This window comes from Elaeis guineensis, chromosome 12 (genome assembly GCF_000442705.2).
Source record: "Elaeis guineensis isolate ETL-2024a chromosome 12, EG11, whole genome shotgun sequence".
NCBI classification, from domain to species: domain Eukaryota; kingdom Viridiplantae; phylum Streptophyta; class Magnoliopsida; order Arecales; family Arecaceae; genus Elaeis; species Elaeis guineensis.
In genome coordinates, this window is record NC_026004.2 from 88206559 (window position 1) to 88217323 (window position 10765).

Here is a 10765-nt window from a genome sequence, read left to right on the forward strand (position 1 = left end):
ATTAGTTTTTTCTATGGAAAAATATTTCTTGAGAAACTCTCCTTGCAGCTGGTCCCAGGTTGATATAGTCATGGAATCCAAAGTATGTAGCCAGTATTTGGCTTTGTCCTTAAGTGAGAAAGAAAATAATTTTAACCTAAGAGCATCATCGAAGAAGTTGTGAATTTTGACAGTTGAACATATCTCAAGAAATTCTTCAAGATGTTTATAAGGGTCCTCATTACTAAGTCCATAAAATGAAGGTAACATTTGGATTATACTGGACTTAATTTCATATTGAGTGGCCTCCACAGGGGGCACTTGAATACAAGGAGAGTAGGTATATGTGAAGGGAGTAAAGTACTCCTTCAATTGCTTGGGTGGATCATTCTCCTGATTTCGGTCCATATTTTTACGTTTGTTGGCTCTAAAGGTTCTTTCTATTTTTGGATCAAAAGGTTGGATTTCTGATCGTAATGATCTACGGCCAAGCATACACCTTACAATTATACTGTAGAGCAAACACCGAAATTTTTTCTTTTTATAATATATATATTTTTATAATAAAGTGAGAAAAGAATGAAGAAAATTTAAAGAGAAGAACCTAAGAATCTTAAATCTATGAAAAGAGAAAAATTAGTTAATATTTAGATGTTAATTGCAATCAACTTAAACAAGTATAGACTCTCTATCCTAAGGTTAACTTAGATCTAGACAGCTCCTAACTTTCAAGACCGCCTTTGAGCACTCCAAGCTCAAGACTGACTAACTGACTCGGTTAGGTAAGCGTAAGATGTAGGAGGTTTCCTGCTCATTGCTTTCCTTAGACACCAACTGAGTTGGCCAGGTCAGTCAACGGAACCAATTGAAAACTACTTTCTTTAACCACTTGCCTTAGACACCGAGCAATTAACCAATCCGCACTCGGTTCAACTCTAGAGCTTTCTGATCCTATTGAGCTCGAAATCCTTAGGGGTCAACGTCTAATTAATTTTAGATTAAGGTCTAGGTTATGCAAATGTAAGGTAGTGATTTATGGGCCAAGGAAGGGTGATCAAATCCCCACCTTATCTGATTAATGGGTTATTGCCCTTAAGATTAATTATGGAGATGAGATGCAAAGAAACACGATGTCCAATCAAGTTAGAAATTTTTATATTTGAGGTTACACTATTTTAGTTAAATGTTATGAAATGTCAGTTGTTTTTTTTTTATTTCAACCGTACCAAGGTCCCCGACAACGGTGCCAAAATTTGATGCGTAGTCATTGATAGCACCAAAAATAACTCTACTCACTACGTAGGTAGGATGAGTCGAGATCGTATCCTCAGAGATCTTAGGCTAAGTTGAGATTGCAAAATAAAAGAAAGAAGCATTATTTTTGATTTAGAAAATAAATTATCTTAAAATTGATGTTATTAGAAAATAAAGAGCTCAGGAGTTTTGAATTAATTTTGCACTAGCAAAGTTGTATCTCTTTTTTTTAATTAAATAGATACGATTAATCTTAAAAAAAATATCTATCTTTTCTCGGCACGCTCCGTATCCGTAGATCATGGTGCGTCTCCGGAAAGTACTAGGTAAACAACTCTTCTTTCCTCGGCATGTCCCGTATCCATAGATCACGGCTCGTCTCTGAAAAGTAAAAGTTGTTCCTAATATTAATCTAACAAGAAAGCATAAATAAAAGCATGTGAAGAAGAGCAAATAAAAAACTCATGACGATTTAAATAAAAAGCATAATCTTTATTGCATATAAAGAAATATAAGAAAGTTTAGAACAATAAACCATCTCTGTGTCGTTACAAAATTTTTTCTCCACTCCCGAGACTGCTAGCCTAGCTGCTCATGAAGTAGTCCCTTTCTATCCCTCTATGCAAGGCTCTAGAAGAATTTCTCGGCTCCCCCTCCAATGGGAGTACAAAAACCTTTTTATAGGTGTTAGGAGGGAGGAGTTTTACATGATTTTTCGATGTGGGACTAAAAAAATGCTAAAGACTAAAAGATGGATGGATGAGATGGAAAGATCACATATAAATAAAGAAAATACAAATCTTTCCTCTCAAAATATTTCTAAATATTAATTTTCTTCCTTTAATAAGCATCTGTTCGTCCGCCATCAAAAACTCCCTACGAACCCGCCTGCCGCGCGCCCGCTCGTCGTGCGTCCACACTCGCACGATGCCGCACCCGTGCCCGCGCTCGTGCCCACGCCGCATCTGCACCGTGTCCACCCCACGTCTACGCTCACCCATGCGCTCACGCGCTCACGCGCTCCCAGAAACAGCGTGAACACTGCCTTTTTTATTCCAATTCCAAAAAGAAACTTTTATTTCTTCATAATGACATCTATATCCTTTTTGGATTCTTTGCATAGTATCTTCATTTTCTATAATACCGTATGTATCTTTCTTTTATTTTAATTTTATTTTAAATCTAATTTTCTTCAAACTTGAGTCTTTTTGATCTATGAATCGGACTCTTTGTATCGGCGAGTATCTTTCCTGTAAAATATAAAAAAAAATATCAAATTTTTAATAAATAAAATAAATTAAATATAATTTTTTACTTTAAATGACTTAAATTAAGTATTTATCAAGCTCCTAGAGTGTAAGTGGATCTTCAATAGGATTAGAGAGTACAGACGAGAAGGTGGAGACCTAAAATATCTGTTTGGTTGCCTAAGAATATTATCAATATTATGGTATTGACCATAACGAGTAATTCTCTCCTATGGCAATACTAAATATATCGGAGTTGGAACATACATTTTGATAAGTGATCAAAGTACATGGCTTTGTTGAGAACTAAGATAAACTCTGCAAACATAAATGGATTAATAGTTCTGTAAGTATATTTCTTATTTTGTATGTGAATAAAATTTTCTTAATCGAAAATGACATTCCTTACATTACAGAGAATAAAGATTTTGTTGTTATTATTGTTCTCCATAAAGGACTTGAAAAAAGCATCTCTCATCCTAGGGATGAAGATCTATGGAGATAGATCTAAGAGGCTGCTTGGATTTTTCAGTCTAATGTAGATAGAGTGTTTATGACTAGAATTTGTTCTATCATGTACACCATATATGAGATCAGATATGGTATACTCACTAAGGATAGTGAGTGGATACTTGCAAGATTCGAGTGAGAATCACTGGAAGGTCATCCTTAAGTATTTTAGAAATACTAAGGATCGATGACTCCGTTATAGAGAATCTGACTTAAAATTTATTGACTATGACTTCAATTTTTAGTTAGATATAATAGCAAGAATATGTCGGAATACATCCTTACCTTAAATAATGAAGCAATCTGCTGGAAAGATTCCAAGCAGAACAATATAGCCAATTTAATTTGAGTGACAGAATGTATTACAATATTTTATGCTTGTAAGGAAGCTATGTGATTGTACAGGTTCACTAGCAAGCTAGGAGTGGCACCCTCCGATGATGGTCCTGTTGTATTGTACAGCATTGAAGTCATAGCTCATGCCAAGGAGCCGAAGTCTCATTAGCTTACCAAGTATTTTGTATCGCTATTATCGTATTCAGAAAATCTGTTAAGGTGACGCTAATTTTTAGAAGATCGACGGAAAGGAGAACTTAACCAACCCATTTACTAAAGTCTCGATATCTAAGAGTTCTGAGATAATAAATCGAAGATGGGTATATGATACTATACTGATTGGTTTTAGTCCAAGTGGGAGTTATTGGAAAATATGTCCTAAAGTCAATCATTTGATGATTGTGCTAATTATAAATATATATGAATTAATAAATAATAAAAATTATTTGACCTTTTTTATCACAAGATTACATCTTCTAACGAACTCCTATGTTGTGATGAAGTCCTTAAGACTACTTTGATCGATAAAGAAAGATTTATCGCGTAGTCTTTAAACTAGTTCACGACCAAATGATATGCTATTACTAAGATGATAGTGATATCAAGTGTAGATCATTGTGTACCATATGCGTTGGTTGTCTTTGTAACTAAATGGTGTAGAGATACTAGTATGGCATATAGATGAGATATAGGAGTATATTTTTACTGAACATGACCAACTGTGGAGCACTCTACTGTCAAGGATAGCTCACAAAGAGTATGGGTATACGTGTCCCTCTGACCTGAGATCATCATGGTGACTTGCAAGCAACTTACTGTACTTTGATGCTAGACTAACTGAGTTTCTAATTCAGTAACGAAAGATTTTTGAGTGCAGTCAAGTACTTATTAAGTCAGTGCGTGAGTCAAGATGGGATTGATCCCTCCGAATTAGTAGGAGTTAATGTATCAATGTATTTCAATTTAGCAAAATCTGAGCTCGAGTAATCCATGTGATGGATTTAAAAGATTGAAATACAATGTGAATGACTTATTTAGGATTAACGGTTAAATCCTAGATCATCCTCGAGTATTAAGATCAAAGAGATGAATTATACGGTAACCATACACTAATAGGTTCTTGAATGTTGCTTCGCCATTATTCGACCTATCCGGATGTTGGGTCACCATTGCTAGATGGTTACATCGATTGATTCAAAAATTTGATCCTATACTATTGGCTTAGGTTTGAATCTATGGGGTCACACTCAAAAGAAGTTTCTAATTGATCATATGGTTGATCAACGATTGAGAATCGTTCAAGGGCTTAATCATCAATTTGATTGATAATTAACTTTATACAAAAGTTGCAGTAAATTTATTCATCAAGTGTTAGTAAATTAATAGAAGATTAATTAGTAATTAGATTGTTGATTAGCTCAATTTGATTGAGCAAAGAGAATTTGATAAAATCTAATTGAATTAGATTCAATTAGGTTTGACCTGATTAGGTTATGAGATGACGTAATCGCTAAGAGAGAATTATCTCTGATTTGATCAGGACTTTGATTCAATCAATTTCTAATTTGATTAAGATTTGATTAAAAATCTATGAATCTAATTAGATTAAGTTTTATCTATTTTATTTGGGCTAAATCAGATGTGATTTGGTTTGGATTTAAATAAGAAAACCTAGAGTCCATATAAGATTGGACTCTTCCTCCCCACGTGCCTCCCACTTTGATGCCAACTTTCTCCATGCTAAAGAGATTTTTGTGTGAGATTTTTTCACACCAAAGAGGTCTTCTCTCTCCCTTTCTCACATCCAAATCTAATTTGATTTTGATAAAAAAAAAATTAAAATTGGATTTCAAAACATTCTTTATTAAGAGAATCTGTTCTTATCCAAATCACTCCACACGCCAACTTAATTTTTTCTCCTTATGTGTGTGATATTTTGAGGAGATTTTTCATGAAAAATTAGTTGGAGAATTATTTTACCATAAAAAAATATGGGAAGGAGTGTCCCATATTTTTTTAGGCATATTTTGGCATGGAATTAGGAGAAGATGCGACATATCTTGAAGAGTCCAAGATCCTTAGGACTTTTCACCCAACCCTATTACACACCAATAAAAAGGGATCTATTTCTCACTTTTGTATGTGTAAGAGATCAAAGAAGAAGTTCTCTACATTGAGGGGCTTTGGGGCATGGTTCTTGGTGTGAAAAGAGAAAGAGAGTCCTCTCTTTTTGGGTGTGCGCAAAACCTAATTTTCTAAGATTTTATTCCTCAGGATTTGGAAAGAGAGAAAAACAAAAGAGAAAATAGTTTCTTCTCCATCTTTCTTCTATCTCTTCATCTCCTCCAGAAGTCTATCTTCAATCTTTGAAAAGATTTCAGAAATTTAAAGAAGGGATCTAGATCAGTCAAAAAAAAAGTCTTCGCACGAGCTAGCACTTCTAAGAAGATCGATCAGATCAGATCTTTGAGTGGACTTTTCATAGAATCCGAACACATATGCAGCTGCTAGCAATCAGCAAGGATCATCTCTACTATATCTCTCAGCAGTGGCGATAGTCGATCCATACTCAGGTATCGAGTTCTGAACTCAAATAAGTATAGATTTGATCTACCACTTACATCTATGCATGCAGATTTTATCATGTGATTATTTAAGATTTTATATGTAACATATCATGTTATAGATCTTAGAGTAAGTTGATTTGATGATTAGATCATATACACGTTGAATTAATTTGATTAATCTAATTATCTTCTGTTGTAATTTATTCAAAAAAATTTTGAACTATATGCATGAAATTGCCTATGTTCTCCAACACAAATAAGAAAGAAACTTGAAGATCTCCTTCTAGGTTCCATTCCCTCAAGAGGAAATCCACATCCCAAGAATTTTTCTACCAAGTCTCTTTGCTATCAAGCAATAGATCTATCAAATTCTTCATTAGTTAAAGCAATTACTTTAATAGATTTTTGCTCCAGAGTGCCAATTTTATTTTTAATGGTCTTTGAACTTGGGACCAGGACTAGGTACACCAGAGGATGCTATTTAGATGGAGAAGATGCACCTTTGTCACCCTTCTTCAAATCTGGGCTCTTCGAAGAGTTTGATGAAGAAGCCCTCTCCATTCTCAATCGATTGACATTTAACATGGCCACTTTTCCTTCAATGGGTACAACCAAACCTTAGCTACAGTGGTCACAAAAGGTCACTACTTTCAAGCTTGGATATCTATTTTAAATGGTCTTTGGAATAAGGATTGAGAGTGAGATATCTGGTTAAAAAGACTAAACAATCTATCCAAGGCTAGGCCTCTTTTTCTCCTATTCCATTTTGACAAGCTAAACTCAAAGTTTTTATTTAGATATATCATGTTCATGGGACTTCTCAAGTATTATTGACACCCTAGTCCTAGAAAATTAGAATGTCTCGCAAGATGACTAGTTAAGGCAACTGAACCAATGTTTTGAAATACTGTCGACACTGAATTACTTTAGTATCTTGGCTGTAGCTCGATGGTTCAAACTTGAGTTGATAGTGGATCGTAATAAAATAAATAAATAAGAAATAGAGAAATATGAATAACATAAAAGTTTATAATAATAATTATTTAATTAGATATGTAATATCTTATCATAATAATGATAGAACATGATATCTATTTTTGCAAAAAATGAAATGCATTGATATCTTTTGTCAAAATTTACTTATAACATATTTTATAAGTAACTTAGGATGATGATAATGATGAATTCACATTTGTACAAGTTTTTATCATGATCGCTATCAAATCCCTAATAGAGAATTTAGGAACCATTCAATTAGCATCATTATGATGTTACCCATAGTGGCTAGGGGCTCATGGCCTGGCATGTGAGGTATTATATACTTTAATCCATGGGCCTCATAGTTTGGCTCCTTTAGATTTTAATCCAAAAGATGCTTCATGCAGGAAAGAATGGTCCCTTCCCATATAAGCCAGTCCTTCTTGACTCACAATCAATGTGGGACTAATGATGCCTTGCTTCCTTATCATCACCATAGCCCCTTGCTTGAGGTTCACAAGAAAGTTTAACCTTCAGCATTGCCTCCAGCTGCTGACGAAGCATACAGTGAATTGGTGACTGAGCTGCTTGAAGGATTGGATTGTGCTAGACTGAAGACCATAATTTGGTGGCCTTCTAGAGGGTTGAAGGGAATGCCTTGCATAGGGTGGCGTTGGAGGCACCATGGAGCAACATGAGGGATTTGTGGCTCTCCAGATGATCAACAAGATCAGAGGACCCATTGTAGGGCTCTAGTTGGGGTACTTTGAACCATGCTAGGAGTAGTTCATTCATTATCTTTTAATACTTAAAACACAGATACTCGCTGACTTTGTCTTGGAATGCACCATCCTCGAAGAAGAAGGAATCAAAGCTAAGTGCAAGGACGAAAGTTTTCAAAGACAATTAGGCCCTATATATTGGTGGATCCTCTTATTTAGCAGGATGTGGAGTCAGATTAGTCCTCACCCATCCGAGAGGGATGATTATGGGGTATGCTCTGTGGTTTGATTTTCAAGTCTCCAATAACAAAGCAGAGCATGATGGCCCATAACAATTTGCAACTTGTGGTTGAACAAGTGCAAGGGGAGTACAAGACATGCGAACCAAATATGATCAAGCATTTATAGAAAGTAAAAAAACCATAATCAAACTATCGAGCTTCGATATTGAGCAAATCTTAAGGATAGAGAATATCAGAGCTAACCTACTCTAGAGGCTTTTCACCTCGAGAGACTTACGTACGGGTCCCCCTATTCCACCCTTTTATATAGAAGGGACCGATGGCTATTTAAGGATGGCAGTTGGTCCTGCTATAATCGCATATGCCAGGTCAACATGTAGTGCATATCTTGTTACTCTAATGGTGATGTCGTGATCTTTGTGATCTCTTGCCACTTTTATGCAATATCGATAATTTTCCATGTGGGGCATGCGCTAGCAATCTTGGCCTAGCATGATTTTCGCACCAGACCAAGGGCACTTGAATAGCATGGGCCATCTTAGTTTAAGGGCGGCTAGCTTCAGTGTAATCTGAGGTCAACCCCATATCAGTTGCTACCACTCCGAAGTCCAAGGTTGATTTTAGCTTGGACAAAGGGAGTTAAAATATTTTCTTGATCGAGGCATCACCAATTACTTCCAACCATTTTCTTTGATGGCTATAGTTAATATGTCAGCCGGTATTTCAAGGTGCCATAATTTTGAATGCAGAAGGTGCATCGCTTTAGACTCGCATCTCCTCACTTGGATCAATGAGGGACATGTGGAAGTAGTCAACACCACTTGAATAGAGTGGCTGGCCAATCTCCTCCATCAAAAGTATCAATCTATTGGTTCTAAATTTGGTCTATTCCGTTCCATCATGTGTAGCGATTGCAAGTGTCCCGTCAAACCATTGCTTGTTCTTAACCACTCAAGGCTTTATATAAGCCACCTGACCTCTCCTTGCCCCTTTAACATCATTTTGCCACTTGAGGAGAAACTCTGCCATTCTGACAATTTTACTGGACATCCATTGCCTTCCAACCATGTCCATTGTGTATCTCTAGTGGTCTCTCTACCTTTTTCAATAAGCTCTTTGGGAGTCTTTTTTCTATATCGTCCCCTCTTGACCCTAGGTTAGGTATTCTCGCAGCATTACCTTCTTCGCATCCCCCTTTTTTTCTCCTCTTTTTCTGCATTGATTTTTCTTCTTCATCTCTTATCGAGGATGTTCGAGACCACAATCTCTATTGGGAGCCACTCTCCTAGCTGGTCTCAAGGTGTGAGGCCCTACTACAGGTCTTCCTCTGATTACTCGAAGGTTTGGTTTGATGTCCTCATCGGCCTAAAGTAGGTCACATCCATCCTTTTTCCCAAAGACTTGGAGGTGATTCACCTCTAGTACCAAATTTTTGATGAGTTCCACTCGGAGCTCCTAGGTCTTGAGATCTGAATATGATGTGGCATAATAATAGTCCACCTATCATGAATGGATATTTGGCTTGAAATTTTAAATAAATACAAATTTTAAATAAAAGGCTGGAATCGAGATATGAAAGGAAAGTTGTAATAAATTCGAGATTCTTTATCGGGGAAAGTGGATAGTTCAATCTCTTGATTTGAATCCTTAGATAAGAGAAAAGGTTATAGAAATCTCTTAACTTTCACCTACAAATCATAACAGATTCATGCTCCCATGCCTATATAAATAGGCCCAGAAGGACTCTAGAAAAACAAGCTCTAAAAAGGAGAAAATTCTATAGCCCAAAAGGTCCTATGCTGATAGGCTCTCAAGCCCTCATCCATCATTCTATCTTTTCTATCTTTCATATAATCCACAAGCCTATGAGCAACAAAGAACAAGGTGAAGGCCGAGATCAAAATAAAGGTTGAACTCCCAAAGGCCGAGCTCTAAAAAATTGAGCTCTCAAAGGCCGAGCTCTAAAAGATCAAGGTCCAAAAGGTCGAACTTCCAAAGGCCAGCTCCTAAAAGCCAAACTTCAAAAAGTTGAACTTTTGAAGACCGAGCTCCTAATGATCGATCCTCAGGGTAATTCGAGAAGGCCAAAGTGAAAAAATCAAGGTAAAGGCTAACCAAACCAGGCCGATCAAATCAGGATAATATTTTACAATACTCTAACTCTCTATTATATTTTCTCTTTATCATTATTTTTTCAAAATCTGATCTAACTCAGTCATTGAAGGACCTGATTGAAATCAATCTGATGAATTTTTCTCTTCTTTAATGTGTATACCGATTCACAACTCTCCAAGAAGAATTAATACTCAATTTTCCGCCATTATGAATCGAGCGGATCAATCAGTATCCTTTAAGCCATTCTAGTCGAGCCGGATTATGGCAGCAATATTACCTGTGTAGGGAACTCAGTTTGAATTGAGATGGCTCCAATGAATGGAGATCCCAATTATTAATTGATGTTCTAAATCTAGATAAATATGGGTCAATAATCAAAATAACACTGTATTCACTTGATAGCATTAAATGAGCATAGCATCATCGAATATACTACTACGATAGCATAACCTGAACCCCAACCTAATCCTTAATAATAAATGATAAAATATTTTTTTATTCAAGTATTTTTAAATGATTTACTTATACGATTGAAACTATGTTGACTTGAAATGGTTAAGGATTGATAGGCTCAGATCAAAATAGATTGCATAGGATTTTGAGATGTTAGCATTCGAACTGACCCAACTCGTACATGCTTTTAGGTTGCAGGTCCATCAGGTCAACTAGATCAACTCATCTAGATCTTACAACATTTCTTCAAAGCTAAGATTTGCAATGAAAGTGGGTTGATCATAATTTAATATTGAAGCCTTCTTGAGCAAATATTTTATTTCCCATCTGGTTTCAGTATTAATTTGTTTTTAGTTCCAGAT